The sequence below is a fragment of the Lactuca virosa genome, chromosome 3 (assembly GCF_052849685.1).
Source record: "Lactuca virosa cultivar CGN04683 chromosome 3, Lactuca_virosa_CGN04683_v6, whole genome shotgun sequence".
NCBI lineage: Eukaryota > Viridiplantae > Streptophyta > Magnoliopsida > Asterales > Asteraceae > Lactuca > Lactuca virosa.
Genome location: NC_136428.1, coordinates 398,873,851 through 398,883,306, shown reverse-complemented (window position 1 = coordinate 398,883,306; position 9,456 = coordinate 398,873,851).

Here is a 9,456-nt window from a genome sequence, read left to right as displayed (position 1 = left end):
CTCCTATCATGTTCTTGGAACAACCACTATCAACAAACCGAAGTCTGATGATATTCCTCCCTAACTGCTCCAGCACAGAGTGCGGGATTAGTTGGTCTTTGGAACCCAGTCTGTTTTGAAGCTGGGTTGACCTTTCTCATCTACACAAGGTACTCTCTCCCATGACATGTCTTGTTTATCAGACAAAGAAGATGAAGAAGAATTAGAATCATTAGATGATTTGGGAGTGTGAACCTTTGGTACCCATCTGTATTCGGGTTTAACCCATTTCTTGTTTGATCGGATGGGTGCCTTATCACTTGCTTTAGAACTTGAAACCGATCTTCGAGATGACTTTGATCTAACTGATCTTGGTCTCACTGGAGCATCTCTTGGATTGGACTTCTTGGCCAGCATTCCCTTCTTGTTGTTGGGAGTTTGATTCTTGGCCTTTGTCGCGTTCCAGTCACCATTTCGTGATTGTGACCTCGAAGAATTTCCATTAGAGAATCTCCCCCTTGGCGCATTCTTCCATCCTTGTGCGTAGTAAGGAACGTATGCGCGGTTTGGACACTTTCTGGCAATGTGTCCAGGCGTTCCACAGTGAAAACACGTCTGTTTCTTCACATAGGAATTGTTTCTTCATGCCTCTGGTGGCGTGCCCTTGCCTTGTCTCTGATTGTTCCCACAAGCACACTTGCAACAGGCACTCTGTTTAGCTTGAATTGGTGGCCTGTGTTTATCAACAACAGGTTGATTAGAAGCAACAGATTCAGAGTTTAAGGAGTCATTAGTTTCTTTAATAGTGTTCTCCTTGTTCTCATCTTCCACTATTTTACCTGCACAAGAAGTAGAAGCATCAGAAACATTCACCTTAATAACCTCAGTAGGCCCAGATGATTCAGTCTTAACTGAAGATGGGACAGGGGTTTGGCCATACTGAGCAGGAATTTCTTCCTCGTTGGTCTCAAGGGGTGGGTTATAGTTGTCATTAAAGGTAGGTGGAACATTTTGATACCCTAGACCCTTATTCTGATTGTCTTTAAATTTTAACTGTTTTTCAATCATGGACTCTACTTTCTTACTTAACACACAAACTTTTTAAAATTAAAGTCTGCATTTTCAAACTTATTTTTCAATGTGTCAAGCCTGGCAGTTAGATTGGAAATCTCTACTTGACCATAGTTGTATTTTTCATATTTAATACTATATTCTTCCTTTATTCTTTTTAAATCTTTTGTTTGGGCCTGCAATTGTTGTTTTAAGGGTTTTTTAGCCTTCCTGAGAGTGTATCCTTCATATTTAAGGTCCTCAACTTCCCTAATTAATATATCAATTTGATCACGATAAAGTTTAATTGTATCAGTACATGCTTGAGAATAGGAAGTTTCATTGACCACTTTTTTTATTGATGAACTCATTATTCACCAAAAAGGATAATTTACCAAAAATAGTAATTGTTTTAAGTTCCCTTCGATTTAAAACTCGAAAGTCAAATTTGAAAGGTCAAAATTGAAAAGTCATACTTAAAAGTCAACCTTGAAAACTCAAACTTGAAAAGTCAACCTTGAAAAGTCAAACTTAAAAGTCAAAGGTCAAACATAAAGTCAAAAGTCAACTTTGAAAGTCAAACATGAAAGTGAAAGTTCTTTGTCCAATAAGAATAACCTTTACCGAAGACAAAAATTTCTAAACCGAAAACGAAAATTTCTAGACTAAAACCGAGAATATTTGACTTAAAAACGAGAGTATTTGACCAAAATCGTGACTTTTTTTATCAAATTTGGGCCTAAGGACCAAAAACGAAACTATTGGATCAAAAATATGGAAATTTGACCAAAAATAAGCTAAAATGTGGACATTCTGAAATTTAGGCCGAGATTGCGAGGGGCTGATCCGAATCCGAGAAAAAAGGCGAAATCCGAACCGAGAACAAAAGAAACCGAGAAGCGGATGCGAGATTGACGGACCGGAAACAAACTGCTGACCGTAAACCCTCGCTCCTAGATCTTCGCTTCGCACCGTGAATCTGCGAGAGGCGTCCGAGATTTCTGAGGCCGAACCGAGAACGTCCGAAACTGCTGCTGGCCGCCTAGGGTTTGACCGAGACCGAGGGTTTCGCTGGGATTTCGCAAATTTTGGCAAAAAATCACCCAAAACTTTCCAAAAACATGGGATTTTCAATATTTTAATGCCAAACTCGATCTAAACTCCTGAAATATGAAGAACACGAAGAACATTGGCCAAAAATTCATAAAATATAAATTAAAAACACCAAGAATTTCCTAGAAAAACTCTTAAAAATATCATGCAATGACCCGATTGCTACCGATCCTTGCTCGGATACCACTTGTAAGTCCCGAATTCTCCTACGGATCAATCGGATTCACTTTGATGGTGCGGAATTCCAATCAAAGTGTATAATGCATGAAATAAGATGAAATAAGAACACAAATAGTTAATCTTCAATGCACACTATTAGATTGAATAGTCGGGTACATAACATGTTGATTACACACTGTTCTCTCTTGGTTTTCTCTCCAAAACGTGTTCTAGGCAATATGGCAGCCCTTAGAACGTCCCACACTCTAATCTTACTCATTTTCAAGCCTAAATAACCCTATATATACCTAGGCCTAATAACCAAGCCCAAGCCCAAAACCTAAAAAAAACAATACAAAGCCTAACCAAAATCACACACGATTTCGGTCCAATTACAAGGAACTCAAGGGGATTTCGGCCCTAGACTGAAAACTCTAAAGGCTTATGAAAAGCAAAGTATAAACCACAATTTATGACCTAACAGCTTATCGCTTGAGTAGGGTAGAGTTCTTGACCTTTGAAAGCTTGAGTACCTCAAGTGTGATGCCTCTATTGGTTCACAAACACCAAAATGCAAGAGGAGGTTTTAGGAGAATAAGTTACTTGACTACAAAGAGTGTGTCGCCGATTTTGGCTTATGGGGACACTACTTATAATGTGGCAAAGACTAGGGTTACACTTTGTAAACCCTAATGCTCCATGACTTTTCACATTCTTATGCTCCATGGGTTAACCTCCATGGACTAACCATCGATTATCTTATTGGTTTAGCCCAACCATATAGTCATGGATCATTAGTCCACATTACAAGACTGATTGATTTACATAATCAATCCCCATATATTTAATTAATCTCTTTTGATCACAAAATTAATTCCAAATTAATTCTTGATCAATACTAATTAAATAATATTAATATATTATACTTGTAATATATTAACAAATCACAAATAAGCTTATTCTTAAAAATCCTTCATATCAAATTGCACTGGTGAAGGCAACCCAAAAAGGGACCATTCTACAATCGGGTCAAGTACATACCAGTTATAGTTATGGGCTTAGACACCAAATCCAACAGTAATTCCCAATCTACACCCTACGTAGACTCTTATTTCTCAAAAATTATAAACTTTAATATCATAATGAAATATACATGAGGAACGGGTGTTACAATTCTCCCCCACTTGAATTTGACTTTGTCGCCAAACTCCTCAGTTGCGAATAGATCGAGGTGATGCTCATGCATCTGAGCCTCAGGCTCCCAATTCCACTCGGAGCCCTTCCAATGTAGCCACTAAACTTTCACCAATCTCACTACCTTTTTCCACAAAGCTTTCGACTACCTGTCCAAAATCACAACTGGCCGCTCGATGTAATTCAGGCGACCATCGACCTAATATCTTCCAACGAAACCACAACTATCTCGTCGGCCACATACTTCCTCAATTAAGAAACATGGAAGGTGTCATGAATCTTACTAAGATCACATGGAAAATCCAACTGTTAGGCCACTTTGACTACCGTGGCTACTACTCTGAAAGGAGCAATAAACCTGGGACCCAAATTGCCTCGCTTCCTGCATCGGATAACACCTTTCCCAGGTGATACCTTCAGGAGTACCATATCCTCAATCTGAAACTCTAACTCAGAACATTGTCGGTCCACATAACTCTTCTGGCAGATCTGAGCCGTCAGTAACCTCGGCCTGACCTGTTGTATAAGCTATATCGTCTTTATCACTATCTCAGTGCTCCCCATGACCCTTTATCCGACCTTTCTCCAACAAATAATGGGCCGATACTGAAGGGTTTTGAGCATTCTAACACTCCTATGGTGTACATGCAACCCTAGAAACCTTGGATCTATGTTTTATCTATGATACATGCAAAATTGTTTTTCCAAGGTTCATAACCTATCTAGCATACGTGGGGAACTTTTAACCAAAAAAGTTATTAGTAAATACATACTTTGTTGTATTTAGGATTTCTTGAAAAACCTTGTGAGCCTAGCACCTCAAGTGTGATGCCTCAAATGTCTCACACAACACCAAATGCACTTGGAATGACTTAGAGAGAAATGATACACTCTTGAAATCGGCTAGCCCTCACTTGTATGCTTAGTGGCCGATTTTGGTGAATAACATGTAGCTTATATAGTGTGTTACAATTAGGGTTACACCATGTAAACCCTAATTGTCATGACTTTTCATTTCCATGACCCATGGGTTCAACAACCACCATGGAGCATCCTATGGGTTTTAGCCCAACTTGATAATCCATGAAGCATTAGCCCACTATATAAGTATGGATGATTTACACAATCAACCCATATAATTAATTCCAAATTAATTCTTGATCAATACTAACTAAAAAATACTATTAATATTTTAGAACTTATAATATATTAATAAACCTTAAGTGTTATTTCTCTCATTTTAGTCTATCCAAATGCATGATTCCATGCAACCCAAATGGACCATGCTAATCGGTTCAAGTACATTCCAGAAATAGTTATGAACTTAGACACCTAATCCAACAGTCTCCCACTTGGATAAGTCTAATAACTATAACTGCAAGAATCACTCCAGGAACCGATCAGCAATCGTAGCTCTTTCAAGGTCTCTCGGAACTAAAATGATGATGATACGCCATTTAAGATAAGTGATCATATAATCCTCTGTTCTAGATATCAGTCGGACAAATACATGGAACAATGTCTTAGTTATTGTCTAGCAGTTTGTTTCTCGATTTCCGATTTGTTTGACATAGAACTTAATTGAACACATCAACTTAGTTCTGACCGGGCCCGGTACATGGGTCAACACAAAATCATCGAGGGGCCCAGATATCGCTTCTAATCCAAGAAGGAACAGATAAACTTCGACTCATATGCTTGTTCTACTACTTGGTGAATTATACACAAAAGCACGTTTTATAACATCGAGTTACCAATGCGTTTTCGTACAATCAATGCATAACCAACTAATAGGCAACAAGTCATATCTCTAGGTTTGAAAACTTATATGATATTACCGTCTCGCGATCACTCGAGATAGATTCCATGAAGTGATACCAGTGAGCGTGGGTTGAATCCAATACTCAGAACTTATGAGCACTCATGAGTGTTGTAGCCATGTCCAACATCTTAAACCTCTACAACCAACTCATGACAGTCTTGATTCATACCTACTTCCATCATATGACCGACTGTGGAGAATTCGCATAATATGATATACCAAACATAATTATTCTGGAAGTCAAAACATGCAAATTGAAACGATAGTAAACGATTAACAAAAGATAGCAACACTTTACTCATAAATAAATACAACTTTTATTCATCATCAAATGTCAATTACACTTTACAAATTTCAAAGATATCTAACTACTAAAACTAATATCATCCTTCAGCCCTATGCTCCTTGCATGCTGGAGATGCTTAACCCTACCCAGTCCCTTCATGAGGGGATCTGCTGGGTTCTCATCCGCTGATACCCTCTTTGCCACGAGGAGTCCTTCTTCTATACGATGTCTGATGAAATGGTATTTTCTGTCAATGTGTCTGGATCTCCCGTGATCCCTTGGTTCATTTGCTAAGGAAACTGCACTTTCACTATCACAGAAAATCTCTATAGGCTCTTTTATAGCTGGTACAACTCCAAGGTCTCCAATGAAGTTCTTTAGCCATATAGCCTCCTTTGCTGCCTCGCTTGCCGCTATATACTCGGATTCGCAAGTTGAATCAGCCACTGTCTCCTGTTTGGAACTTTTCCAAGAAATTGCAACTTCGTTTAAGGTAAAGACCCAGCCTGACTGAGAGCGGAAATTATCCCTATCAGTCTGGAAGCTAGCATCACTATACCCTAATACTCTCAAGTCATCACTCCCACCGAGGGTAAGGACCCAGTCCTTAGTCCTCCGCAGATACTTGAGAATGTTCTTTACCGCAGTCCAGTGAGCCTTGCCAGGGTTCCCCTGATATCTGCTGACCATGCTCAATGCAAAGGCCACATCAGGACGAGTACAAGTCATAGAATACATGATCGAGCCTACAGCGGAAGCATACGGTACTCGACTCATTTCTGCTATCGCAGCCTCTGTACTCGGACTCTGAGTTTTACTCAGTCTGGCGTTACTCTGGATCGGTAACTCTCCTTTCTTGGAATTTTGCATGCTGAACCTATTCAGCACCATATCCAAGTAGGTATTATGACTAAGTCCAATTAGTCTTTAACTCCTGTCTCTCAGAATCCTTATCCCTAGGATATAGGTAGCTTCTCCAAGGTCCTTCATAGCGAAACACTTCCCAAGCTAGGACTTAACTTCCTGCAGAGTTGGAATGTCATTTCCTATGAGTAGTATGTCATCTACATACAATACCAAAAAACTGACTATACTCCCACTAGCCTTGACATATACACAATATTCATCTTCACTCCTCGAAAAACCAAACTCTTTGACCTTCTCATCGAAGCAAAGAGTCCATCTGCGAGGTGCTTGCTTTAATCCATAAATGGATTTCTCAAGCTTACACACTCTATTAGGATACTCTGTACTGACAAAACCCTCTGGCTGACTCATGTAAACATCCTCAGCCAACTTTCCATTAAGGAAAGCAGTTTTGACATCCATTTGCCAAATTTCATAATCATGAAATGCAGCAATGGCTAACATAACCCTAATAGACTTAATCTTTGCTACTGGTGAAAAGGTCTCATCATAATCAACTCCCAGAGTTTGAGAAAAACCCTTTGCAACCAGTCACGCCTTATAAGTGTGTACATTACCATCCATGTCGGTCTTCTTCTTGAATATCCATTTTCACCCGAATGTCTTGCGACCTGGTACATTGTCAACCAAGTTCCAAACTTGATTGCCATACATGGATTGTATCTCGATGTCCATAGCCTCTTTCCATTTAGCAGCCTCAGGGCCTTCCATGGCTTCTGTGTAGTGGTTAGGTTCATCCAAACTTACCAGCGTGTTATCACTGATAAGTGTATCACCTTCCGCAGTAATATGGAAACCATAGTAATGCTCAGGTGCATTCCTAACTCTTGTGGAACGCCTCAGAGGTACAGATTCTTCTGTTGGGTCAACAGGAGTTTCGTCCTCAGGTTGATTGCTAGGGTTTGAGGTTCCTTCACCACTTGACTCTTGAATTTCTTCAAGTTCAATTTGCCTCCCACTATTTCCTTGGCTTATGAATTCTCTCTCTTGAAAGACTCATCTCCTTGCTACAAAGACCACATTATCATTGGGCCTGTAGAAGAGGTAACCAAAGGATCTCTGTGGGTAGCCGATGAAAATACACCTCTCACTTTGAGGTTCGAGCTTATCGTGAGACTCACGCCTCGCAAAAGCCTCGCAACCCCAAATCTTGATGTGGTCCAGATTGGGAACTTTTCCGGTCCACATCTCATGAGGTGTTTTGGCAACCTTCTTTGTAGGGACTAGATTAAGGATATGGGCGGCAGTCTCTAAGGCATACCCCTAAAATGAGATTGGTAGCAAAGCTCGACTCATCATGGAACGAACCATATCCAACAAGGTTCGATCGCGCCTCTCAGCCACACCATTCAACTGCGGTGTCCTGTGATGTGTCAATTGTGAGATAATCCCACATTCCTTAAGATAGTCAAGGAACTCTGTACTAAGATACTCACCACCTCGATCGGATCGAAGCATCTTAATTTTCCTGCCCAACTGATTCTCCACTTCCTGTTTGAACTCTTTGAATCTTTCAAAGGTCTCTGACTTATGCTTGATTAAGTAGACATATCCATATCTACTAAAATCATCAGTAAAAGTCACATAGAAGCGGTTAGCATCCCTTGTGGCGGTTCTGAAGGGTCCACACACATCAGTGTGTACAAGATCCAACAAACCTTCACCCCTAGCATAAGTACCAGTGAAGCGTGACTTTGTCATTTTCCCAAGCAAACAAGATTCACAACTATCATCTGATTTTAGGTCAAATGACTCCAAGACTCCATCCTTTTGGAGTTGGCCTATGCGTTTCTTACTTACATGTCCAAGACGACAATGCCATAATGATGCTTTATCCAAACTAGTGGAAGAATCGATACACAATACATTATTTCCTAGGTTATCTACAACCGAAACAGTTTCATACACACCATCACAAGGTAATGCTTTAAAATAAAGAACATTATTAAAGAAAGCATTAATACCACCACTATCATTATCAAATGAAAAGGTAAAACCTTGTTTGTACAAACCATGAAAGGAAATAATATTTCTTGCCATTTCAGGCGAATAACAACATTTATTCAAATCTAATGTTAACCCACTGCTTAGCAATAAAGAATAAACTCCAATCTTGGTGACAAGTGTAACTTTCCTATTTCCCATGATCAAGTTTATCTTCCCATGCTCCACATTCTCACTTCTTCTTAGTCCCTGCAAATCACAACATATGTGAATACCACAACCTATATCAAGGACCCAAGAATTAGAATATGGTGAGTTATTAGACAATATAGTGTAGATACCTGCATGGTTGGGTTTTACTTTCCCATCCTTCACATCTTGCTGGTATTTTGGGCAGTTTCGCTTCCAGTGTGACTTTTCATGACAATAGAAGCATTCAGCCTCTTTAGGGTTAGCAGAAGGAGTGACGAAACCTTTCTTGGTTCCACTTGAAGAGGAGCCATCAAGGGACTTTCCCTTGGTACCCTTCGAAGGGCTCTTCCTCTTCTTTCCTTTTCCTTGCCCGATTGCCAAGACAGGGGCTGCGGTTGGAGTAGGAGTAGTAACAACTGACTTACCTTTAAGACCACTTTCCGCGGTCATCAAAAGTCCTTGAAGTTTGCTGAGTGTAACTTCCTCCTTGTTCATGTGGTATGTCATGCGGAATTGATCATAACACAAAGGTAAGGAGTGCAAAATAATATATATTGCCAACTCCTCTGGGAAGTTCACATTTAGGTTCAGTAAACGGTCCGCGTACCTTTGCATTTTCTGCATGTGGCTCGTGATGGGTTCACCATCCTTCATCCTGGTTGTTATCATGGAGGAGATGATTTCATATCGCTCTTGACGAGCACTCTGATGGTAGCGGTCCATCAAATCCTGATGCAACTTAAAAGGATAGTAGTCCTCATAGGACTTTTGGAGCTCGGCTGTGATAGTG